This window comes from Lemur catta, chromosome 10, assembly GCF_020740605.2.
Source record: "Lemur catta isolate mLemCat1 chromosome 10, mLemCat1.pri, whole genome shotgun sequence".
Classification (NCBI taxonomy): Eukaryota; Metazoa; Chordata; class Mammalia; order Primates; family Lemuridae; genus Lemur; species Lemur catta.
Window position 1 is genome coordinate 54,018,917 of NC_059137.1, and position 26,660 is coordinate 54,045,576.

Here is a 26,660-nt window from a genome sequence, read left to right on the forward strand (position 1 = left end):
CTAGAGGCAGCTGCAGCCAGTCAGTATTGAACTAGCACAGAAAAATAAATTTTGCTCTCTCTGTTTATTTCCTCTCTCTTTATAGCTTTCATAGGCAGTGTGATGTGTATGAAAAGGCACAAGCCAATGCCAAAGGGCCCATTGTCAAAGTTTCTAATTTTCCTTCACTGTCTTGGGAAGGCAAATCAGTTTAGAATTTGGGTCCTCAGTTTCTTCACCTGTCAAAGGAGAGACAAGGACCAGATAGTCTGTAATGTTCTTTCCAGAACTCTTTGATTTACAGCTTGAATCTCATTCAACCCTTTTATCCCAGTACTGCCCACAGACAGGAAATCAAAATGACAATGAACTTCATTGAACATGAATATTCCCAGGGGATAGGGGAAATGCGCCAGACTTTTCCTACAAGTTTGTGGCATTTTGTCCTTGGCACGAAAAGGAAGCTGTCAAACTAAGCTTAAAATATTCCCCTTCCCTGATATAGTATTAATTAAATCTGCTTAATCATTACCACAAATGTTTAGCAGAGAAAAGTTAGGTACAGAGGGCTCAGGGATCAAGCAGGTTATGGAAAAGTATAAGAAAGTCAAGGGCATGTTTGAACCTTCTCCTCCTCTCTTCTTCCTCTTTTAATTTTAAGGAACTGAGCAGTTGCTGAAAGACCTTACAGAGTAGCTGGAACTCTGTCCTATTGGAACAACACTCCACTCCCATCTCCCCAGCAGTCACCGAGGCAGAGTGAGAACACATACCTAAGTCCCTTTCAAAGGAAAACTCTCATCTACTCCCACTTTCCTAGCAGGTTTTCTAAATCTTCAATAAGTTTGTGTTAGCTGGGAATGAATGTCTGAATTTAGGCTTCAAAAATGTTCCTCCCCCCCCACCCCCAATCTGTATAATTACTGTTTTTTTCCTGAAGTCTTTCAAAATACTATAATTAACAGATTGGCAGATAACCCATATAACTGCAGTTAAGGCAAATATAGTATGCAGCTGTCTTTGCATTAAGTGATTAAATCAAATAGCATAGTTTTGAAGTACATTTATAAAGCTTAAATTTACCTCCTGGCAAAACTGTCTTAAGTAACACACCCTACACCATCTGTTCACTCAGTATTAATACCATATTTCTCAGGACTATAGCTATGGAAAACAAAGCTACCAGCTGTGCAGAACCAAGAGGTGCTGAGGGATCCTTTGGAATACTCAGCAAGTTTTAGATGCTCTTTAGAGTGCTTAGAATAACTGTGCATCTCAAACATACACGCACGACATGCACACATATGCACAGAGGCACATGGGCATGCAAACATGCCATGCACATGCACATGCATGCATACCACAGCAGGATATAGATAGTCTATATTTTGATATTTTGAAAGAATGCTCACTTTTCATGGACAAGACAATGTGCTGGTATCACTTTAAATGCATTTTATTCAAGTACTTGTTCTTTCACTAAATTATTCATTCAACAATAATTGATTCAATGCCTCTATGTGTCAGCCTATGTACCAGGCACCAGGGATACAGTGGTGAATGGTGATGGTCCTTGTTCTCATGCAACTTACAGTCTAGCACAGAAGTCTTTCATTAATAGACTAACTACAATAAATGGTGATGGTTTTAGGACAGAACAGAAACCTAGGTGGGCTTAACTTCATTTAGGATTTATAAAATCAAAAGCTAGGAATTTTTTTAATTGAAGAATATGCACAATATGTGGAAATGGTTCAATCACTAAGCACTTATGCAGAACTTGTTGCATGTGGTGGTAGACTCAGTGGACCAAACAGGAAAAGATGCTTATAATGTGGTGAATAAAACTGAAACTAGCAGTGAAAAGAAATGGGATGATCCAGGCAGGGTTGCAGAAATATCAAGCAAGCACTGAGAAATGGGAAGCCTGAGTGAGTTTCCTGGAACAATGATTATCAACCCTGGCTACACATTAGAATTATTTGGGGAACCTTTTAAAAATATTCATGCCTAGGTCCCATCTTAGACTGATTATATTAGAAAATCTGGAGATGGAACTTGGGCATGTCTTCATTTTTTTTTAAGTTCTTGAGATAATTTTACTGGGCTCCATCCTGTAAAAAGTGGGATTTGATCTAGATACTTAATGACGGTGTTATCTAGAGCTGCATTGTCCAGTACATTAGCAACTAGCAGCGTGTGTCTATGTGAATGTAAATGAATAAAATAAAATCAGAACTCAGGTTCTCCACTGCCCAGCCCCATTTCAAGTGCTCAGTAGTCACATGTGGCTGATGGTTAACATATTGGGCAACATGGAACATTTCCATCTTTGCCAAAAATTCTCTTAGATGGTGTTAATCTAGATGAATGAAGAAGAGAGAAGGCAGACAGTAAAGAGTGAAGGCACGGAGATAGGAAAGTCACAAGCTGCTGTAGGGAACATTCTGGTTTCCTAGGGCAGTGGGAACATGTTGAGGAACAAGATCTGCAGGCCATGCAGTAGAAGATGGCGAACAGTGGGGTTCCTCAGCCAGCCAGGAACAGGAGTATGGGAAGACGGGATGAAGGAGAGTGCTAACATCAAAACCTTGTTAAAGAAAAACAGGCTGGCATAATTGAGGATAAAAGAGTGACTGGAGTCTGCGAGCAGACTGAAAACCGTTCTCTTCTGTACTGGGTTAACTATTAAGATCAAGTAAAATCTAGTTCTTAGCCAAAGCACATTTCACTCCATTTCTAATTTTCTCTGGGAAGTCACACAGAAAATAATTTATATTAAAAAAAAAAAGCTACAAAGATACAAAGGACTCAAACTTGGCAACGTTCGTGGAGGCGCAAAACTAGAGCTTACAAAGTCATATTTTATGGTGTATACAGTCGTGCCTGTAGAGATTGTACAAGTCATCTACGTCAATATTCTCATTTTGTAAATGAAAACATAGAAGTACAATGATGGTAAATGAATTTCCCAGGATCTCACAGGTAACTAGAGGCAGAAATTGATCTAGATTCCAGCTTGTCCAGTTTCCAGACTGGGGGTCCTTTTATTATACACCACTTTCCAGATTTTCAGCATGTAGTAAGAAGCAAAGCCAGTCACAAAGAGTTTGCTTTTTCATGAGGTTTTCAAGATAGAAGTACATTGGGGAGGAAAGCAAAGAGCAGGAATGCATGTAATCAGTTGGAAATAAAAGATCAGCTATTATTTCGTGAAGGAAAGTGGAAGCAGATGCTTAAACTTTCTGGGTTACATGAAATACCACAAATGCAAGAGCAAGCTCATCTTCTTTTTTCGCTGTTATTATAGGATAATTTATTGTAGAGGTACAGATTAGTTGATCTTTTAGAGGGCTCAACATTGTACAAAATCTTCTCTCCCCAAGAATCCATTGTAACTATAGTGCCTTAATTGTATCTCATGCAAACTGTAATGTCTTATTCTTAGAGAGTTTTCTGTTGTTGTTGATTCTAAAAAAATAAAAAAATTTTTCCTTAGGAAAATCTGAGTAACATAGAGCTGCCAGACTAGACTGAAGAGTCTGGCTGGAAAAAAAAATATATTCTGAGTTTTGTTTCATATCAATATTTATGACTGTATCAGCAGCTACATTTAATGTGCTTATAATTTATTAGTAGCCTTTATCTGAAGGCAGAAACAGATTCCATAATTATAGTGACTCACATATCCTCCAGGCATTTTTTAATCTAACTTTTGTTTACTGTCACTTGTACTGAACATTTCACATTGTAATTTATAAAGAAACATTCACAGAAATCTAGTATCTGGGCTACCCCAAGATTTTCCATTTTATTAGTCAATGGGAGTTGGCTTTAAACTACCAGCTTATAATTTTTAACCAGAACAGACTCAAACAGAATTTAATCATTTTAGGATGTGTTCAAGCACAGCTCAAAGTTTTAACAAGTGGAGCCCCTCCCTGTCAAAAAGGCTCTCATATCTTAACAAAGAAAGCAGCCCTTGTCTTCAGTTCCCCTTGAGTTAAAATGTGTATTGAAACACTTTAGAAGAAAAGTGGGGTGGGACATGAAACACATTTCCAAGAGATAAAAAAAAAAGAAAAAAACTGAGTTTTTTGAGGTCATATTAAAATTAAGTGAGAAGATGACACAACTATTTAGACAGCAGGTGGGATCTTTGAGCTGTTAATTAGGAGACCAACCATTAAGAACGTGAAGACTCAAGTTTTAGAGGTTTGCTAATTCTTTTCTGGTTATTTTGAAAAGATTTGATTATACGGTACTATTTTAAAATGTCGTTTTATAGCTCTAAAAAAATGACAGAGGAAGCACCTTAACAAAATGATCACCCCTGAGGGGACAAGAGTAAAAACCACTGTTTGCCAGATTCTGATTTTACATAACTCAAAACTATTTACCCTATGGACAAAAAAGACCGTTCATTATGAGAAATAGTAAGATAATTAAACATGCCTATGCTGGGCCAACCAATAAATCAGGCAAGTTGACACCCTAGGCAACAGAATGGCATCTTTGGCTGATAGGATAAATAGATGGGTGGACAGATGGATGAATGGACTGATGGATAGGTGGGCGGACCTAATAGTACTCATGTTAACAAATATCAACTAATATTAGCAAGGTCATGTCCATGTCAAATAGAAAAAAGCAAGAAGAACCAAAACAATGCTAACTGGTAGGTGGGTTATAGTCTCTGTAATGATAGTTGAAATAATTCAAGGGAAGACTGAGTTCTGTCTGACAGGAGCTTTGTCTTACTCTTCTTCATATCCCCAGTATCTATCACAGTTCCTCTCATCTGATAGTAAGTAGTTCAATAAATGTTGGATAAATGGAGGTAAAAGAAAAAAAAAAGAAAGTAGTCCTGAATAAACTTTCCTTGGACCCCAGTTTCTTATTATATAAGACAGAGTTAAGCTAAATCTACTCCTTAGAGGCTTTCTAAGGTCTGATGTACATTTTTCTAATTTCCATGTTTCATTTTTGAAATTTCTTATTTGACCTCCTGGAGATGAAGGTGATTAATTATTTTCTTTTTGGGGGAAGGGAGGCAGAGAGCAGAAATATCAATGATCATATTATTTCCAGTCATGTTATGATTTGAAAAGATTTTGTTGTTTCTCAAATGTGATTTTGTTACATAAAAGCCCTAAAATGCTAAGTTTTTATATGGTTTCTTAAAAGAAACAGCCGGAAAAAATTGGATTTGAGACCCCAAAAAATTACTCAAAAAATTTCTCTGATAACATGTCTATATTTTGTTATGTATTTGCAACTACATATGCCAAGTGTAAAAAACTTTGTATTTTTCCTTTTCTGTTTAAGGTCGTTTAGCAATATTTAGCACTGGGCTATGTAATACAGCCTTAGGCTTCATTGTCTTAATCTTTCAAATTGGGAATTTCCATTGACTCAATCAAGACTGGGGAAGCACACCCTTGATCCCCAGAGCGGGTAGGCTGTAACTTCCAAATACAGGTCAAACCTTCCATGCAAACACAGAATTCTCTCCAGGTATTTAAACTGACAGAGAAAGTACTGATAGCGGCACCCGAGGATGAATTTCTATTCTCAAGGAGGCTGGCAACAAAATTTTTCTATTAATAGAATATAATAACTATAAATTGATTTTTGGAGAGGAAAGGAAGAATAAGGGGGAAGTACCACAAGTCAACATGGTGTTTGGTAAAGCAATCACGGGGCAGATTTATCCTAATGTAGAAAAACTTTAAAGATGAATAGAACTAAGTGAAACCCCCTGACCCAACATGGAAGAGGGGCTCAAAGGAAGAGAAAGCTGTGGAGTGAAAGGATTATCCTGAAAAGGCTGAAATGGGCTGGGGTCTGCCTTGGAGTTGGTTGGTCCTCAGCAGATCAGTTCTATGGGGTGGATGCTGCTGACATGCAAAAATGAGAAGAACGAAGTTTCCCTCTTGACAGGGAGAATCAATCTATGGGCTCCGAGGACTGTGCCCCGTGGATTACTGGGCTGGGTGCTGTGCCAGAGCCAGACCTACCCAGAAAAATTAGGATTCTCTGAATAAAGAACTTTCACATACAGTAAAGCTCCTACTGATTCTATGTTTTTAATTATAACTACCATGTATCACGAGACTGGGGATTTTTGTCTCCACTTTGCAGATTAAAAAAAATTGAAAAAGAAAGAGGTAAAGTGACATTTCCCAAGTCATGCAGCTGGTTACGACAGGGCAAGAGTTTGAAATCATGATGCAAATGTGATGCTTTTTGTTTTTATATTTTTGTAGGTAATATTTATTTTATTTGCTTTATTTTTTGGCCTTTTCCCAGTATTTTTTAAAAACTTTATTCACAATGCCAGAAACATTATTTTAATAGAATACCGCAGTGTTTTTGCCTGAGACAGAACTTGATAAAACTATTTTAAGAGTTGGAAATTCTCACTTCGGGGAGTTGGGTATGATGGGGGCAGCTGTGGGTATCCAGCTCAAAAGGGAGTTAAAACCCAGCAGGACTGACCGATGGGCCACTTCTTGAAATTATTTATTAGGAAATAATTTGAAATTCATAAAGAAACTGCAAGAATAGTAAAGGACACTCAATGCCCTTTTCCAAGATTCACTTAATGTCCGTAGTTTGTCCTACTTGATCTCTTTATCTACACAAACATCATTCTCTGCCTTAAACTTTTGAAATTTGGTTGCATACATCATGATCCTTTCCCTTTAAATACTTCATTGTGTATCTCCTAACAGAAAGGATATTTTATTTTATTGTTTTATCCATGGTACAGTTATCAACTTCAGTGAATTTAACATGAACCCAGGACTTACCCTGTGTACTGTCTCTGTCAATTTTGTCAGTTTGCCTGCACAGCCATGTCCTTTCCAGCATGTTTCCCCTCCCGTGCAGGCCCTAGTAAGAATCACACACTGTCTCTACTTCTCATGCTCCTTTAGTCTGGAGCAGTTTCCACATTCCTTTGTCTTTTATGACTTTGATATTTTTGAAGAATTCAGTCAATGGGCCATTTTCAGAGTCGCTTCTCATCTGGAAATAGTTTATGTGAAGCTTTATTTTTGCTCAGACTTTGAAGAATGTTTTTAGATATGAGAGTCCTTTGGCCTTTAGGTTCAATGCCAGGCATGCTAAGATGTGCAGAGGGATTTTTCTGACGGAAATGCATCTTACGCTGAGGCGGGGTAGATAAGGGTGGGCAGAGCTTGAAGTGTAAGCCTGCTATGGTCTGAAAGTTTATGACCCTTCCAACTTTGTATGTTGAAATTTCCATGCCCCTAAGGAGGTGGAGCCTTTGGGGGGTGATTAGGTCAAGAGGGAAGAGCCCTCATGACCGGGATTAGTGCCCTTATTCAAGGCCCTGGAGAGCAGAAGCCTTACCCTTTCCACCGTGTGAGGACACAGTGAGAAGGTGCTATCAGGGGGAAAAGTGGGCCCTCACCAGACACGAAATCTGCCGGTGCCGTGATCATGGACTCCCCAGCCTCCAGAACTGTGAGAAATATATTTCTCTTGTTTATAAGCTCCACAGTTTATGGTATTTTGTTATAGCAGCCCCGATGGAGTAAGGCAAAGCCCTTTGGGGTAGGCGACTCTGGAGAAGCTATTGATGCCAAAGGAAATTGTAAAAGAGAGAAGCTGTCAACGCCGGTGAAGCCTCATCCTACAGATGGGAAAGATTTGGGAGTCCTGGGCAAGGTGATTCATTAGCATTAGCAGAGGAATTAAGAAATTAAAGTACATAAATGATCCAGTGCTTGAATTCATCAACTTAAAATCTCTTAAAAATTAGGCCATAAGTGCATAGTATGAATCTCTTACATGTTTGGCAACATTGATAGATAAAACAGATATATTTTTTTATACACACACACACACACACACACACACACACATACACACACATGATAATACAATAACTCCATCAGTTATTTTTAATAAGTATTGCAGGGATTTTTCCTGCAAAATTATCAAGTAGATGGGAGAAATTAGGAAAACCTTTATAGAAGGAGTAACCTATAGTTGTAATTTAAAACACACACACACAAAATATTACTCTACGGGCCCCAACTCCTGCTTAAAAAGTTACGCCTCACTCATTCTCCAAATCAGGATGCATCTGGCTGTGCAGGTTGGGGTAGAGATTTGGAGGAGCTGACAAGCTCTGTAGAAGAAAGAGAATTCGAACATAGTGGTGGTCGTGGTGGTTGTGGTGTGAGGACCTGGGAGAGAGAAGAGACTGGGACCAGGAGGACAGGGTACTGCTTCGGGAGAGGAGGGGGAGTTGAGAGCCTGAATGGCAGAGCAGTGCAAAAGGGACTTTGGATGAAAAGCAATTACAGAGAAAAGAATTTACATTGTGCCGTGGAAAGGCAATACACCCTCTGCCCCTTTATCTCCTACATAGAATCTTCAGTAAAGGCTACTTTGCTCACTAATGCATTTTTTTTTTAAATGAAAGTAACATGCTTTGGTGATACTTGAAGGGGAGGCTGAGGTCTGTGTCTGGGTTAATAAAAGGCTAAAATAGATTATGTGGCGACGCTTGCCTACAAGATTTTAAGAGTGTAAATCCCTGGGAATTGGTAAAAATTCTAGGGTAAACTTCAGACTTTCATGGCTATAGAATTGATAGATTCAAAGCCAAGACCTCCAAAGGTAAAAGATGAATCCTGATAATATCTGGGTTATATGTGAAGAAAATAGAAAATTGTACATATATATATTTTATACAATGAAAGGATGGAATTGGAAAATAGTAAGGTCAGGAGAAGGGTGAGGGGATCTAGTGGCCTGGATAGTGGGTTCTCATCTCCGGTCTTGCCCCCTCCTCACTCAGGGACCCTCTGTGACAATTCTTTGGCTGTCTGATGCAGGCCTGGAACCCTGGTGGAGAGTCTGCCTCCTTCATGGCCAGCTGCATGTGGACGCAGCGTGCTTCCGATGGCAGAGAATGAGCTCTTTTTTTTTTTTTTTCCTTTTTTTCTGGAGACACTTTTTGTCTCTTGGATGAGCTCATACTCTACTTCCTGGGGTATTAATGACTTGATTTTCTACCTCGTTTTTAGGGTGTGACTCTTCCTGTTTTTATTAACACTGAGGGCAAAAAAGATCTAAATCAGGTAAGGAGCCCTAGGTCCAACCCCCAGAAGAGATTAATCTTGTTTTTTTTTTTTTCTGTTTCTTAGTTTTCTAAATCATGTTTGAGCAGAGAGACACTTGAGATGGAAGCTCTCAGGAAGCAGCAGAACACCATCATTCTAGGGAAAGAAGTTGGGCGGGGCAGAAGTTAGAGCAGGGAGTGGGCTTCATGCAAAATTCACAGACATGGGTGGGGCAGAGGCTCCCAGGGTAGATAACAAATGACTTGTCAGGGCTGATAGACTGACTTAGTAAGGGATTTCTGGACCCCTAAGGAGAGCAGTTCTCAACACTGTTCATCAGCAGCCTTCCCTCCATGCTGGGCTGATCTGGAGAGTGAGGCTGAGCCTCTGATCAGATGCTGCCCCATCTATGCTCAGGCAGCAGAATCCTATTAAATGCAGCATTGATGTTCCTGATGACCCGGAAGTCTGTGTCCCTCCTCAGCAAAGGACTGCTGGCGGGAATATCGAGGGAGGACCCTATGCAGGAAATCTTTGTTACTTGAGTTTTCCAGAGAGGGAAAAATAGAAAATTATTTTATTCACTTTAAAAAAATGAATAACAAGGAGGAAAAACTGATCTTAATTAACACAATCCAGAAAAGGCATATTATTCATGAATAATGAATGCCCGCAGCTTGCCAAGAGAGGTGAGTGAGAATTAAGTCGAAGACTCTTCATTCTTTCCTTGTCTTTCAGCATCAATGCAGACAGCCAGGAAAAGGATCAAAGGCGCATTCTGAACAGGGAGGGTTCTGCCTGTTCGACTCTGTGCTTTCTGAGGGTTAACCTTACACTCTCCTTTCCATGAAGACCCAGGGCCACAATCTCTGATGATACCAGTTTCTAGTCTTTCTCAGAAACAGGACCTCAGAAGGGGAGCCCACGGGAAGGAAACCAGAACCTGGGGAGTTCTGATTCCCTGCTCCAACCATCCACAGGCATGAAAGAATGATGGAGCTGGACACTAGGGCTTGCCTACTGGGTAGTGGTGTGAGAGCCAGTTAGGGTTCTCCAGAGACACAGAGCCAATAGGATGTGTATGTATATAGAAAGAGATTTATTTAAGGAATTGGCTGACATGATAGTGGAGGCTGGCCAGTACAAAATTTGCAGGGTGGGCCGGCAAGTTGGAGACCCAGGGAAGAGTGGATATTGTGGATCAACTCAGGGGCCATCTGTTGGAGAATTGCTTTCTGCTTGGGGGAGGGCAGTACTTTGTTTTTTTAGGCCTTTAATGGATTAAATGAGGACCACCCCTAGTATGGAAGGCAATGTGCTTTACTCAAAGTCCTCTGATTTAAATGTGAATCTCATCCCTCAAAACCCTCACAGAAACATCCAGGACATTGTTTGACCCAATATCTGAGCACTGTGGCCTAGCCAAGTGGAATGAATATTTGGAGGCAGACTTTCAGGGTGCTGTTGTTGGACAGGTCATTTAACTTCCTAACGTTTCTGGATCCTTTTCTGGGAGAGCGCCTGCCCTGAAAATCTCACAGGATTATTTGGGAGAGTCACCTGGGATAATGGGTGTGAACACGCTTTGTAGATGATAAAGTGCTGTATATACGTGAGCCTCTGTAAGATGTTGGCATTAGGGGAAGCTGAATGAAGGATAATATTGTGGCAACTTTACTGTAAATCTAATGTTACTATAAAATAAAAAGCTTATTAAAAGTAACTAAGGATAAAAAGTGGGCAATATTAAGAGACATTATAAGTGAATACTCAGTGAATTAAATAAGACTTTCTTTTTAATAATCACAAGTGAATCCATGAATATAGTCATCTGAAATCAGAATTAAATGTCCAAAAAAAATTTATAAATTATTTTTAACAGGAGCTAAGCTTGTAATTTTAATCAGCGGTAAAATAGCTTAGATTTTTGCACAAAAAAGAAAACAATTTTAGATGGAGATATGGTAAAAGAAATTAATATTTTAATTCTGGAAATTTTGTTATACAATGATAGGGAAATGAAAAGATATTTTACAAAATTTTGCCCATAGCCACCAAATAATTGTCCCTAGAATAGAAGTCCTCTCTAACAATCTCAAAGTTTAATTGAATCAAAATTTGAAAAACCATAAAAAAATTTGATGGACTTTTTGTTGATAATAGAGTATAAAAAATTATCTAATGTATTTATCTTAATAATGCTGAGTTGATATAGAATTAGTGAGTTTATTTAACTTGGGCAGATGTAGCTTAAAAACTGCCATGTTTTGCTTCAAAGTTCAATCAATTCTGTCAAAAAAGATGAAAGAGTGTTGTCAATACATATGCAAATCTTAAAGGAAAATGATTTTTCAGTACTTGCTTCATTGATTGGAAAACCTTTAAACATGTTTGGAACAACTTGGTTATGTGAATCTTCTTTTTTAACTTTAAGTTTTATGAAATATAAATGGAGATCAAGTATATCCAATGAAAATTTAGCATCTGAATTGAGATACTTTATAAGAAGATATATCAAATAGTAAAGATTTTGTATTTAAAAAAAGAACGTAAAAGAATCACATTATTTAATTATTTATATTGACTAAATGTTGTAAAAATGTTTTAAATGTATTGAATTAATTTAAATTTATTTTAAAATTTATTTCATTTCCTTTTTAAAATGTGGCTACTATAAATTTATCACATGTGTGCCTAGCATTCTATTTCTACTACCTGATGTTGGCATATACAATACATTTGCATTGTTTTTTGAGAAACAATGCTATAATATTGATTTCTTTCATCCTCTGGTATCTCTCACCTTCCAAAATATTTTTTAAAGATAATTAATCATGATTTGAGACATTGCCTTGTTCATTGTCAACAACCTGGATCCAGAGGATGGAACTGATTTAGAGCAGCTGAGTGATTTCACAGCATCTTTTCATATATTCTCGGCTTTGGTTGCTTCCTCCTGGTGCTATTTCTGCCCTTATGCAGTTGGCTTTTTTCTTTAGTAAATAAGACAAAATACAAAGAGAGTTAATGTCCAGTCCATCATTGTTACATAACTCTATAAATTCCAAGACTTTTGCTTATTTGCTTTCTTTCTTGCATTAAGCAGAACATGGTTAAAAGTTCTTCTTTTTGTTTGTTGTTTGGTATTTTCCATAAGCCTTTCACTTTGGCCTTGTTGGTGCAATTCCTGTAAGCATGTGCCATTTGCATTGGTCCTTCATTAATAATGCTCCTTCTATCTTTTAAAGATATACTTATTTTGCTTGCTTTTCTGGGTATTTAAACATCTAGTTTATAACTGCAGTTTGTAGAATAAGCAAATAAAATGCAAAGAGACATCTGAGTTTCAGTGAAATTTCCTGCAGCAGGCAAGGAAAATCTGACCATTTGGTGGCAGAGGGAACAGTTACCTGACAGCCTCCAGCTGTTAGCATCTCCAGGATCCACCTCAGCTTTTGAGCCAAGGCTCAAACCTTCTGGGAAGTTCTCAGCCAATGACTGGGCCAATGGTCCCAGTCAATCCTTGGACCTGGCCATTTTTAGAGGACATATCTATTCAGTAATCCTCTACTTGTGTAGCTGCTTTTGGGCAGGCTAAGAGTTTGTCTGGTGCTTCCCTGTGCAGCCCTGCACCCACCCTGCTTGCTTTTCACAAGTTCAGATCTGCATTGTGATCTGATGATATTCTTTGCCCAAACCTTCTTCCTTCTCCTTTTTGTCTTTTGTAGGCACCATCTCCCCTTCTATCCCCAATAAGCTCCTTACTCTCCAAATATTGTTCTCCTGTCTGCTTCCAAGTGACATCATTACTAAAAATTTCCCTTTTTCTTCCATTTTGTGATTATTTGTAAAGTTTAGTGTCTTTCATCCTTTCCTGGGAAATTTTTAGATTTTTCTGGCAGTAGAATCCCACCGATTTCTACTCTGCACTAACTGAAATCTACTAAAATCTATATTATCACAACTCGAAGGTGATATATCTATGTTTTTATCCTCTGAAGTCTTTTTTCCTTTTTTTAATAATAATCACAAATTTAAACATAGCCTAAATCAAATGTTTAGCCATCTTGGCCAACCCTGTTCTTTTCTGTTCTTTTATAGATATGATTTAGCTGAGGGCCAGAGTATAGTTAAGTGATTCATCTCAAATTGCAAGAACTATAAAATTAATCTCTTTCATAAGTTAATTGTCTCAGGAGAATGTCTTTGCTTTCATGATATTTTTAATAAAAACGTTTCAGATTTTAACCCTAGACTGTTCATTTACTAATCTTATTAAATTACTTCCTAATTTATTTAACTGAGATTATTTTACTCTTCTGAGGTTTGACAGATTAGCTGTCTATGTGTGATGAATGTCTTTTCCTTGTGGGAATATATTCATATATTTCAGGGAAAGCTCTTTGTCAATGGCTAGATCAGCAAAGAACAAGATGATCATGGAAAGCCCATTAAAATAATATATGTATTAAAATTTTATGTAATTAGGCCAGGTCAGCTAGTTAATATGATAGTACAATATCAAAAGACATAAAATTAAAGTGTTAATTCATAATGAAAAATGAATTTAGATAATCTATGGAATATTTACTGAAAATATCCTTTTGTCCTTGTTCTATCCATAGATGCTTCTCCCCATTTTCTCTTTGTCCAAATGGCTACTTCTCTGATTGTCCATTATTCGATCAACAATTAGCCCCAGGAAAGAGAATCTAGAATTTCCTAGGAAGGCATTATTATCCTCCTTTCCTGCAGACATTGTGGTGCATCTTGGGAAGAGAAACTCAAATTAGCTACCAAAAGGTAAGATAGAACCAGGGGGAGCCTACTCAGACTTGGGTAGGAGGCAAGGAGGGTGGCAGTTTACAACAATTAGACTTACAGTCTTGAAAGGATTAAACACATACACACCCAGTTAATTTGCCCCCAGGAGGCATGCAAGTGATTTTCTTCCCCTAAGTAATTCTGTCAAATGTATCCATGTTTTCATTAACTGCTGAAATAATTTTTTCTATTCATTGTAGGGTTATACTGTACTTTTTTGTGTTAATAAGTATTTATCCTCTTACCTTATACTATTACAATCATTAACTGCGGTGTGTAAATGTACTAGTTATTACTGTCTAACTTTTGTTGAAAAAAGGACAATAAGGGAGTGGAGGTGAAAAAAAAACATTACATAAAAAGAATGCAGCCACAGTTTCCTGCCAAGTAGCAGGGCACTGAATTCATGACATTTAATTTCTGTGCCCAACAGCTACATCCTGTGGTTTTATTGAAAGAGAATACTGATCAGCCCAAGGAACATAATATTCTTGAGAATTGCACATCATGGAATTGAAGAAAATGAGAAATTGGAGCAAAAATATCCATGAGTTACTTTTTCTTCCTTTCTTTCTTCTTTTTCTTTTTCTTCTTCTTCTTCTTTTTTTAAATAAAAGCCAGGAAGGTGTCAGATATAAGACAGTCAGAGGTAAGACCGGGTAGATTTCAGTCAACAGTATCCATTTGGAAGGTTGATTACCACAAAGCAAAAATGTACAATGTAAGAACTAACCATAAGGAAAAGTGAAATAGAATGTTGGTAGTGATGAAAAAAATCATTAAGGAGGAACAAATGCATGTATACATGGCTCTGTTACTTAAAAATAAAAGTCTTATAGCTGTCAAAGCATTTCAGGGGTGTTGTGGATAAGCAATATCTTGAACATGACTTTTTTGTACACAATATTTTAAATGAAACAAAATCTGGGGAAAATGTAGCAAGTGCAGCCTTTTAACTATGCAATATGTTAATGTATCAGATTGATTGTGCAGTTGAACAGCTTGAGAGAATGGCAGTATTTTAATAATATTATATGTTAACCTGGCCTTTATAAATAATCTCTGCTTACCTGCAATATGTTATTAGCTTAAATACCTGAAATTTAACTTCTGCAGACACTTTTCACCACTTTTTAAAAAAATTTTTATAAGCAAAATGCATTCAAATCTTTTTAAAGGAGAAGAATTAGGTTAGGTTTTGGGGAAGAGGAAGCTGTTGATTATCGGTAACAAAAACAGAGGTGACTGCAGATTTGTGATGATTGAATGTAGGTTCTAGTAATTCCTTATCATTTGATATATATATATATATTTTTTTTTTGAGACAGGGTCTTGCTCTGTTGCCCAGCCTAGAGTGCAGTGGCATCATCATAGCTCACTGCAACCTCAAACTCCTGGGCTAAAGCCATCCTCCTCCTTCAGCCTCCCGAGTAGCTGGGACTACAACTGCATGCCACCAATCCCTGATAATTTTTAAAAATTTTTTGTAGAAATGGAGTCTCACTATGTTCCTCAGGCTGATCTTGAACTCCTGGCCTCAAGTGATCCTCCCACCTTGGCCTCCCAAAAGTGCTAGGATTACAGTCATGAGCCACCATGCCTGGCCCATTTGATATTTTTAAATCATGAGAATTAAAAAACATGTTGATTTAATTTCTTAATATTTGTAAACTACACGAAACAATAATGGAGTATCTTAGAAGTGTATATACAGTCCTGTTTCTTTCTTTTTGATTGTTCTAGAAGCCATTTCACATGTGGTATTAAAGAAAGGCCAGTTGGCAGAGGTGAAGAATCTTGAAACACAGAAAGGATGTCTGTGATTCACTCTAAGCTGCATTTATTTATACTTCTTGTGAAGGGTATTTTTCAAAATCTACATGTTTCTACTCTATTTTAGTGTTTTTCCTTTTTTCACTAAATAATTTCTGTCTGTATATAAACCGCCTACGTTGACTGACTTACAAATACCTAAATCCAACGTCACTGGGAAGATGACTCTACTGACGCCTACATCATCCCTCATCCCTCTCAACAGCCCTTCCTCCAAAACTGATGTGGGTCTTGTCCACTCTAATGAATTATGCATAACTGGCAGACTATTTATTGGCATGGAAAAAATGTGGCACATTAGATTAAAATTAAATATTGAGTAGGCTTTCTCCAATGACATGAGTCAAAGAAAGATGCTTCTTTTTCACTAGCAGAGTACGAAGGCCTCCAGTTGTGAGTGTTTGCACAAGGGAATCTGACAGCCACAGCCCGGTGCAGGGCATTCACTACATAATGCACAGTTCAGCCTTCCGCTGTCGTTAGTTTCAGGAGGAAGTCCCAGCAGTTTTCAGAAAATGATTGGGGATCAGAATCTTTTGGGAGACTTTGCTGCCTTTTCCACATATCGCATATGGCCTGTGGCTAGATGGGGCCGCACTCAACCTACAGTCTGTCATTAGGGCAGTCCTGAAGCAAATTACAACAATAATGATGGTAACCACAGAAGCCAGACTGTGACTCCCCCAAAGAAGCCCTTTCCTCCTCCCCATCCAGGAGAACCCAGCCAGCAGGCACACTACAGAGGGGCTTGTTGGGGGAAGCGAACCGCCACTTTGGTCAGCCTGGAAAGAGAAGGAAGGAAATACGAAGCCACTGGGCACACTAGCAAACCTCTTCAGAAAATCTCCACTCCTCCAAATTTAACTTTCCTTTGATTTATTTCCTTACTAGTCCCTTCTTCCTTCTTTTTAGTAACACACTGGAAGTGAATTACAATATGGTGGGTACTTTTCAAAGTAAGATAAACCAAGACCAAAGGAGAGGTTATTTTAGGCTATGTCTGTTGCACACTTGACTCCCCCAAATGGATCCAGTGTTTTTAAGATGCTGGATTAGGATCTTTTACATCCTTCTCATGACACTGTAGCTGACATTGCGCCTGAGAGCTGGCTAGTAATAAAATGGGTCCTTTCTGTTGCAGGGTGTGTAACTCAGTGTTTATTTCTCAGGTACCTATAGGTTCCTTTGCATATATAGGACCACTGTCTCTGATGGTGTTCCAGTGCCCCCTGAGGGCTTCTAAGTATAATGAAAGCAAACAAGCATGCAGCTTCATATGAAATAATTCACTATGCAGGAGCAAAGCTGGGTATGCAACTCAAAACATCTCTGAAGTCAAGATTAACTGCCAGTCATCAGGAAACCCAAAGTCATTTAAAGTAAGAGGTACCACAATCCGGTAGATAGAAGCCATAAACACATACAATATTAATAAAGCAATTACAGTAAGTGGTAGAACATTCTGCTTTGCAAATCTCTTGCCACTTCAAGAAACATCTGTCTCCGCCACTAGAAATTACTGTTAAAAAAAACCAAACCAAATCGAACAAGCTGTGCTTTGTGTTTTAGCTTTGCATTTAATATCCTGATCAGTCCGTGTGCTGCCAAAGCTTCAATACCAATTTCATAGCCTATTCCCTGGGTTGGTTTTCCAACCAATGTAGTCAATTGTGCTTATAGTAGGCAGAGGGGCAATTAGCTGATCCACTGCATTGTGCAAACTGCCTGAATCCAATCACACACCATGTCTCAGGAGGGGGAGTAAGAAATTCAAGTGACCAGATGAATCCTTGTTTAATAGAAACTGGCTTGAGCCTTAGCCTCTCCGGTTCCTGAAAGTTGTTGGTTCTGGGTTTTTCAGAAAGTGCAATTTTCATGCCTATTTAGAGTGCACATCTAAGTTACTTTGTTACTAATCAATAAAATTCAGACCTGGCTGGGAGCGCAGTCTGACATTATATCCCTTCTTTCTCTGGTTGTTTGAAGACTCAATCTGTGATACTTAAATAGTATTTTAACACCCAGGTGAAACATATTGTGTGGAGTAGGAAGTGGAAAAAGACGGAGATGACCACTCAGATAGAGGCCAGATCAAGAAGTATCTTGAAATCCATGTTTACAACTTGGCCATCACCCTGTAATTGAAGTGTTTCAACAGAGAGGTGAGAGAACCATATGTCTGCTTTAGATGCATTGCACATGGGGGGCATGTATAAGGTGATTCTAAGGGAGACAGTCTAAGGCAGGCCCATCATAGGAGGCTGTCGAATAACCAAGGAGGCCAGGACCTGAACTAGGGCTGTGGTCAGTGCCAGCTCTGGGGGTGTGTGACCCATGCACTCACACAGGGCGGCACACCTAGAGAGGTCTGGTGTTTGGTCGAGTGCTCTATCATCACCATCTTGAAACTCTTAATAATTTTTGAAAAAGAGGACCACATTTTCATTTTGTGGTTGGCTCTGCAAATTATTTAACTGGTCCTGGCAGAGAGACTAGGAGAGAAATCAGAATAGATGAGGCAATACTTAGGAAGCTAAGTGTAATGCTTCTGTTTGCTTTTCTCTGTAGGTGACTTCCTTGGAGTTCCAAGGGTCACTCCCCTGCCTGATCTGGGTGATCTGGGTGCTGGTGCACGGAGTAGAGAAGACATCAGAATTTTATTATAGTCATGTAAAAGTAAAGAGTCTCTGCTCTTCCATAAAGAACTTTTGTGGTCTTATCTAGGCAATGAAAAGTTGGGATTTATTGAGAGATAAGGATAATTTGTGTTGTGTAATCTTTCCATGGTTAAACCATAAAATTTTATTCTATCCCCCAAGTAGGGGTGAAATAATGTAAAAGAAGTGGGAATCCCCAAAGCAATTCCTTTTAGCCCGAGGGACTGTGGCAGCAAGACATCAGAGGGGACCTGAATGGGACAGTGGCCTCCTGACTCTGGCTACTCTCCTGGGCAGAAGTTCACATGCCACAAGAACGGCACAGAAGCAGTGATGATCATGACAGCCTGGACTTTTAGCATCTCAGCAGCTGTCAGCAAATCCAGAAGACAGGTTCTTGGTCTCTGCCGGTGTCCTGCTCACCCAAACTCGAAAGCTTGGTGCAGAGGAAGGGAAGTCCCAGTAGGGATTGAGTTTGGATTTCCTGACAGACTGTTAGGATGAGTGCTTGGAGTCAAATTCAAGTTAATTAAAGAAAATAAAGTTTGCTATTTCTTGTTACCTATACATGTGGTTGCAAATTCATACCTACCGCACATACATAAACCACCTGTTTGGCATTGAGGAGACAGAAGTATTAAGATATAGTCTTAATCCCAAGAAACTTATTTCCTCATGGGAGCAGTTTTAAGTATATCAAATTGCAGCCTTGTCTTCATTCTTTATGTATAAATTTAACAGACCTTTACTTTGTTAGGAGTTTTACAACTATCAGATACATGACAAGTTACATATTTAAAATCGGTCCTTTTTGCATTTCCTAACTGCCATAATATGAAGTTTAGTACTGTAATGCTTTACCATACCTTCCTAACAATTTCTTTATTATGAGTTTTACTTTCATCTTTGAGATGAATTAAGAATTATTTGTTGTCATAGAATTGTAAAGGAAAACAGTAATTACTAGCATAAAGAATAGGTTTATTCCCACCTCCCTTGTTGGTATGCATGTGTTAGGAAATGCAAGCTCTGCAATTCTCAGTGGGATACAAAATTCAAGAACATCATCATCTCTCATTGCACAAAGTATAGACCCATCACTTGTTTGTATTAATTATATATATATATTTAAAACTCTGTATAGAGGATTATAAAAGTGATGCCACTCTGTCTTGATGTTTCCAGTTACCTACATGCTTTAAATGATGCCCGTTGCATTTCTTACAAATGGATTGGCCTGCGAGTGGGCTGCTTTCTGATGGCTGGTCTACGACTCTTGAGAATTGCACTAGAACCTCTTAGCAGTTATTTTCCTCTTCTTATCTATAATTGCCCCATTGGCCTACAAGCACTTATATCTGTTTTTTAAATTTTTACTTTATTTACCTGGTTATTGGAATAAAATGTCACCTCTAGAAATTAGGGAATGCAAAACTATATAAAGAAGAACAAAATTTCTCTCATAAATAAACTTCTGATTTATTATATTTTAGTTATTTTCCCTGTAAACTCATGAATACTTCTAGTGAGGCTGTAGTCTACGCCAGGGATTGCTTCACATTAATTTAATGTTTACATCCCTATGCTTTCTGTAATTTTCAGTATTTTTTGATGAAACCGAGGTTCAGCATGATTAACTTTCTCAAATCACACAGGAAATAAAGGGTAGAGGGAGGACTTGAACCCAGGCCTGCTAAATCCTGCATTCTTAATCAGGAAACCAGTGCCTTAGTCTGAGCTTAACCGGTACATATGTTTTGTTGTCTATTGGGTTTTTTTGTCCATTAATATGATAACATAAACAATTCTACTTATCATTAAACATTTTCAGAAATATCCTCAGTAAATATGAATTATTCATTTTATGGATTTTTCATAAATAATTTAATTTCTTTATAAATAATCTTTGCCTCATTCCCCCAAACATGTCTAGTCTTGCAAGCTTTGTTGTACTGATTTCAGTATAGTATTCTCAGTTATACATTTCTCTGATTTGGGGAAAGAAACATTTATTACTCTTAAATTTTAGCATGTATTTTTCAATGTATTCTAATTTCAGAAATATTATGGTGAGGGGCATATATCTTATGGAAGGAATACAGGAATCACAAATATTTCAGTCAGCGAGGGACATACAAGCTATATTTTTGGGTTCCCTAACAGTCCCAGCAGATGGCACCTTTAAAATGTAAACTAATTTTGAAACGATTCAGTTAGGGCCGCAGGTTTCTTTGAATCATTGTGATCCTATACACAATAATCTCTTCATTTTTAAGCTCATGTCCCTTTGGATTTGGAAAGATAAAAGACAGTATGCTATAATCCAGGTGTTTCAGTCACTGGCGATTGGGGAGAGGTTGGGACACAGTGGATAGTAATATCAGGGAAGGCAGGGAAGCTGAACTGCTTTCTTCAACACACTTCACTGCCGTGGACAAAGATAGCTGAACGAAATGTGTGTGGTTATCACAATAATTAAGACATTGCTTTCAAGTGTTTACTTTCTTAACAGTGAAATGTCTCATGTGGAAAGAAACACAAATAAGACTGAGAATAACCTAAGACTGAAAACATTTGAAAAGTAAAATGTGCCAGGTGGTTTTTTTTTTTTCCTGTGTGGTTTATTTTTCAAACATTCTGTACATATATATTGTGAATATATAATTAAAGTGTTTAGTGTAATAACAGAAATGTGAAGAAAAAAAATTTGTTTTTAAATTTCAATAATGTGACTATACTGAATTCAAATAATTAGACAGTATTTTTCTATCAAACCTAGTCTATGGAGAAGTAGTTAGAAGCTAACATTTAAATAAAATGGAAATTAGCATTTTTAAAAAAGCTTCCAAAACACTTTTGAAGTTATGGATTTACTTATCATAAGTATGTATTTTTAGAGTCAGAAAAATCCTTTCCTAGGCTGAAATTATTGGGAAGAAGTTTCTTTTTTCAAGGTAGAGTCACTTAAAATAAATTGGATGGTTTCCAAGATTTTCAAAAGAAGTTCTGATCTGGCTTAAGAGAGGTATACATATTTCTCGAAGATAAGACAATTTTGAGCAAATTAAATAAGGTTAGCAAAATGAGGCTTTCTTAGCAAGAAATGGATTTTACAAATTAACTATGAAAAAGCCTAGTTACAATAGGTTCAATTCAATCCCAGTAAACTTCAAACAGTTATTTTCCTTTTCTTTGGTGGAAACCAAAAAAACTAATTTTGAAATTTACATGGAAAAGAAAAGTAGCTATAATAGCCAAAACTATCCCCCAAAAGAACAAAGTAGGAGGATCCACACTATCCGACTTTAAGACTATAAAACTACAGTAATTAGAACAATGTGGCATGACTAGGCAAATAGATTGTTGGAACAGAACATGTACCATCAATTAATTTTCAACACAACATAAACAGTCAACAAATTTTCAGCCAGTGCTATTTAATGGAGAAAGAAGAGTCTTTTCAGCAAGTGGAGCCAGAACAACTAGACAAATTGTGGGAAAAAATAAACTTTGAGTCTTACTTCATACCATATGCACAAATTAATTTAGGATGGATCATGGACTTAAATATAAAGGCTAAAACTACAGAAGTTCTGGAAGAAAATATAATATCTCTACAGCTTTAGGTTTGGGTAGATTTCTCAGAGGGGACACAAAAAGCACTAAATGTAAAAAAAATGTTAAAAATTGGACTTTATCTGTATAAACTTCCACTCATCAAAAGACATTGTAGAAAATGAAAAATAAAGCCTCAGACTGGGAAAGAAAATATTTCCAATACATGTACCTGACAGATGATTTATATCCAGATTATATAAACAATTCCTATAAATCAATTTAAAGGAAGACAACCCAATTTTTAAATGGGCAAAAGACAAAGAGATCTTTCCACAGGAAGATCCTAAATGGCCAAAAAGTATATGAAAAGATGCTCAACATTAATAATCATCAGGGAATTGAAAATTAAAGCCCAAGCCAACCATGGTGGCACGTGCTTGTAGTCCCAGTTACTCAGGAGGCTGAGGTAGGAGAATCGCTTGAGTCCAGAAGTTCTAGACTCTGTCTATAAAAGAAAAAGGAAATTAAAGCCCAAATGAGATACCACTACGTACATATTACAATATCTAGAATTTTAAAACTGAAAATGACAATACCCAGCATTGGCAAGGATGTGGCAGAATTAGAACTCTCCTACATATTGGTGGAAGTTGTAAAATTTTTTGACACCTGTACTAAGAGAAATAGCATGGCTCCAAAACTCACGTCCAACTGGAATTTCAGAATGAGACATTATTGGGAAATATAATCAAGTTAAAATGAGGACATGCTGGGATTAGACTGGATCCTAAATTCAATGACTGGTGTCCTTATAAGAAGAGGGAAATTGAGACACAGAGACACAGAAGAGATCCACGGAATAAGGCCGAGTGAAGACAGATGAATTGGAATTACGCTGCCACAAACCAAGCAATGGCAAAGGTTGCCAGCAACCACCAGAAGCTGGAAAAGGCACGAAAGCATTCTTTCCTAGAGCCTTCAGAGGGAGCGTGGCTCTGAGGACACCTAGATATTGGCTTTCTGGATTCCTGAACTCTGAGAGAATAATTTCTGCTGTTTTAATCCACCAAGTTTGTGATACTTTGTTATGGTCCTAGGAAACCAATACAATCGCTTTGAAAAACATTGGCAGTTTCTTATAATACTAAACATATACACCTACCCTATAACCCAGCAATTCCACTTTATTAAAAATAAATGAAAGCATATGTCCACACAAATACTTGAATAATAATGTTCACAGCAGCTTTAGTTATCATAGGCCAAACTGGAAACATTTCAAATGTCTATGAAGGGACTGAATAAAAAATTGTGTTCTATTCATTTACCTGAATACTATTCAGCAATAAAAAAGAATATATTGCTAATACACTTTGTAGCATGGATGAACATAAAAAACATATTGAACAAAAGAAGCCAGACCCAAAAAGAATATATATACTATATGAGTCCATTTACGTGAAGATCAAAGTCAGCTTAAAAAAAAAAAGTATTCTCAGGTAATAATCCTATCAGTGAGGGTAGGGATTGGCCTGGGAAGGCATGAGGAAACTTTCTTGGGCATGGGAAAATGTACATATCTTGATTGTGGTGGTGTTTACATTAGTATAGATACATTTGTCAAAACTCATTGGACTACTTATTCACATGGATACATTTTGTTAAATGTAAATCGTATCTCAATAAAATTGTTGATAACAAAACCCAAATCTTGGGGCATTCCATCATATGTAATATTTGCCTCAATCAAAAAAAGAAAAGAAAAATCTACTTTAATAAAACCATTATCCCCTTTCTATTTTTAAAAACCACGTCGATTATCTATTTTCCGAACTCATCTTTAGTTCTTAGCAAGGAGGTAATCTTCAAGTAACTTATTGTTCTCTGAGTTTTCCAGTCTACATCACATGTAGGTATCCACGTGGCATACACTCCGCAATCATCTACTGCTTTTGTATGTGCTGGCAAAGCCTTAAATCTCAATTTCCTTAGCTGAGGGGTTCTAATACCTTACCAGGACACAATTTGCTTTGTTGGCTATTTTGTTTAGGGAGAATATATCACTTGCAGGGGTTAATTAATGAAGTGCAAAATAAAAATATCTGTATCTTGAACTAAGAATACACAGTTTAAATAGCATTCAAAATGTTCTTAAATTTTTTAATTTTTATTTTTTTAGATGAGAGGAATCCATAGACTCTGGCCTGTCAGAGAACAAGGAAAATACCAGCTTCAGGTGGGCAGTACCCCAGTTCCGTTCTGACAGCTTCTTGGCAAGTGTTGTAAGTATCAGGCTTGACTGGATGGGAAGGAGGACCTGAGGGGAAACAGCCAAAGAACGGGGGGGCAGGAAGAGAGGAAAGACGGAGACACATGGAAACCCAAGGGATGCACCAGTCTCAGCTGCTTCTGGGTTTATGGTGCAGCGCCAGCGCCATCATGTGGTCATCTCTGGGACTTCAGCAGAAGAAATGAGTTCCTTACTTCATTTGAAGAACAGAAAAAATAAACCAAACCTGTACAAAGGGCCTGAGAAATCTTGAGAAGGATATTACCCTACAGTCCTTTTTTAATATAAAAGTTGAAGAGATTCCTGAGATCCCAATTAGTAACGCATCTGGAATGTTTGCTCTCCAGGTACCTATTATTTGTTCCTTCACTCATCAAATATTTATTGCACACCATGTGCCAGACACCGCACCAAGCTGGAGAAAAGCAGCCACGGTGGTCTAGTGGGGCGGACAAAATGTGAACAAATGATGACAGCAATCTGATAAGTATTCTAATGCAGGGATGAAAGGAACATGTGGGAGCTAAACGGGAACATTTAATATTTGTCAAAGATAACCAATGCTAAAATCTAATTGGTACATTGAAAATTTGTGTTGATCCAACTACTTGCATCACTTGCCCAGACACTCTTTAAAATCTGGCTATAATCATTGATTGATCGATTGATTGATTCGGTGATTATTTATTGAGAGCCCATTATACACCAGGTACTATTGTTGGTTGGTGCCAAGGGAGACAGATAAAGACACGAAGGACCGAAAACATTTCTTCTTTCCATTAGGTTTAGTGGGTGGGAAGTAAACCATCAAGGAAAAAAAAGTTTTATATTTATCAGTCATACATTATATTCTTGTTTATTGTCTGCTTATTTTTTGTTGTTTTTATTTCCTATTTTTCATCCATATTGTCCATTCTATACTTGAGAATGTAAACTGTTGTTTCAAACTATTTCAAGTTAGTTTGATATTTTAAATACACATGACTGTCTTAAGTGCTTTAAGTTAATGTACTTAACTTCCTATTGCTCAAAGGGGTCCTTGGGTTTTATTTAGTAGTTAAGCCCAATTTGGAATGGACTGGTCATCTTGGCTTTGTTACAGTTTCATTTGTCAGGCTTACCTCCCAATCTAGTTTTTTTTTTTTTTGCCACTTCAGGGTCGTGCTTATAATAAATACAGACAATCTCTGAGAATTTTAGAATGAAAATAGGAGATAAGAGGAAGCTGGAAGCACATCTGTGTTCACACCCAGCCCCAGGCCTTAGCAGTCACAGCTTTCAGGGAGAGGACCAGCCTCAGTTCCCGAAATCACACCTGGGGTTGCCTCTTTCCCTGTGCTCCAACACTGCGGAGCTGGAGCAGGAAAGAGGAACTCCTCTAAAGGTGTGAAAGGAGTGAACATTTGTATGATCACATGCACTCGCTAACGAGCTGGCAGAAGAAGTGATCTTAATGAACAGAGAATATTTGTTAACAATCACTGGAAAAATAAACCTATTTTGTGGTTATGCCCTCAAGGAGTTGTGGCTCCACTAGATCATCTATGTGGTTCACCTTGGGTTAGGTTTGTTCACTGAAATTGTTCACGTGCACTCAGCCCATATAGTTGGTGTTTATAATGGGGGCATCTCCCGCTATTAAAAAATTCAGAAAGTATTCCTTCAAGCCTGCGTGTGTCAAATCACTGTGGTCTAGATGTCAAGGAGAAGGGGGTCTAGGAAGCCCAGAGTTTCCTGTTCAGACTCAAGTACTTTCCCTTCCAAATCAACCAGCAGCCCAGCGCCCCATACTCGTAAGCTTATCAGCTTCCTGTTCAGCTGCTTTGGAAGATTTTTACTTCAGCTCGAATTTGCAGGGAGAATTATATGAATCTGAAGCTAAATAGATAGAGACTGTGTTATTTCACATAAAATATAATTGTAAATACAGTACTGTGGTAACTATTTCTTTTAGCTCCAGGTGGTTCTTTTGTTTGTTTGTTTGGTTTTTTGGAGACAAGGTCGTGCTCTGTTGCCCAGGCTGGAGTGCAGTAGCTTGATCACAGCTCACAGCAATCTCAAACTCCTGGGCTCAAGCGATCCTCTTGCCTCAGCCTCCCAAGTACCTGGGACTACAGACGTGCACCACTATGCCAAGCTAATTTTTCTTTTTTCTAATTTCATAGAGACAGGATCTCACTCTGCTGCCCAGTCTGTCTCAAACTCATGGCCACAAATAATCCTCCCACCTCAGCCTCCCAAAGTGCTGAGGTTACAGGTGTGAGCCATGGGCCTGGCCAGCTCCAAGAATCTTAAGCATTAAACACTAAACTGTCTTTATACTCTTCATGAATTTAAAGAAAACTGTCTTTATTCACAGTACCATTTGAGAGAAAAGAAACATAATCTTTGTGTTAAAAAAAAATTCAAAAAACC

General features: G+C 37.9%; 1 long non-coding RNA gene across 3 annotated transcripts in view; it reads left to right on the top strand.

The window, feature by feature from the left end:
* Positions 1-24,431, top strand: part of LOC123646041 — a 36,087-nt gene extending 11,656 nt beyond the window's left edge. The window contains exons 1-3 of one of the 3 annotated variants that reach the window (XR_006737768.1): positions 17,080-17,119; positions 17,766-17,902; positions 24,135-24,431. This is a non-coding gene — a long non-coding RNA (uncharacterized LOC123646041). Of the gene's footprint in view, positions 1-13,708; positions 13,887-14,340; positions 14,352-17,079; positions 17,120-17,765; positions 17,903-24,134 lie in introns of those variants that run through there. The other 2 variants (XR_006737767.1, XR_006737769.1) reach the window with 2 other exon arrangements.
* The last annotated feature ends 2,229 nt before the right edge of the window (positions 24,432-26,660 follow it).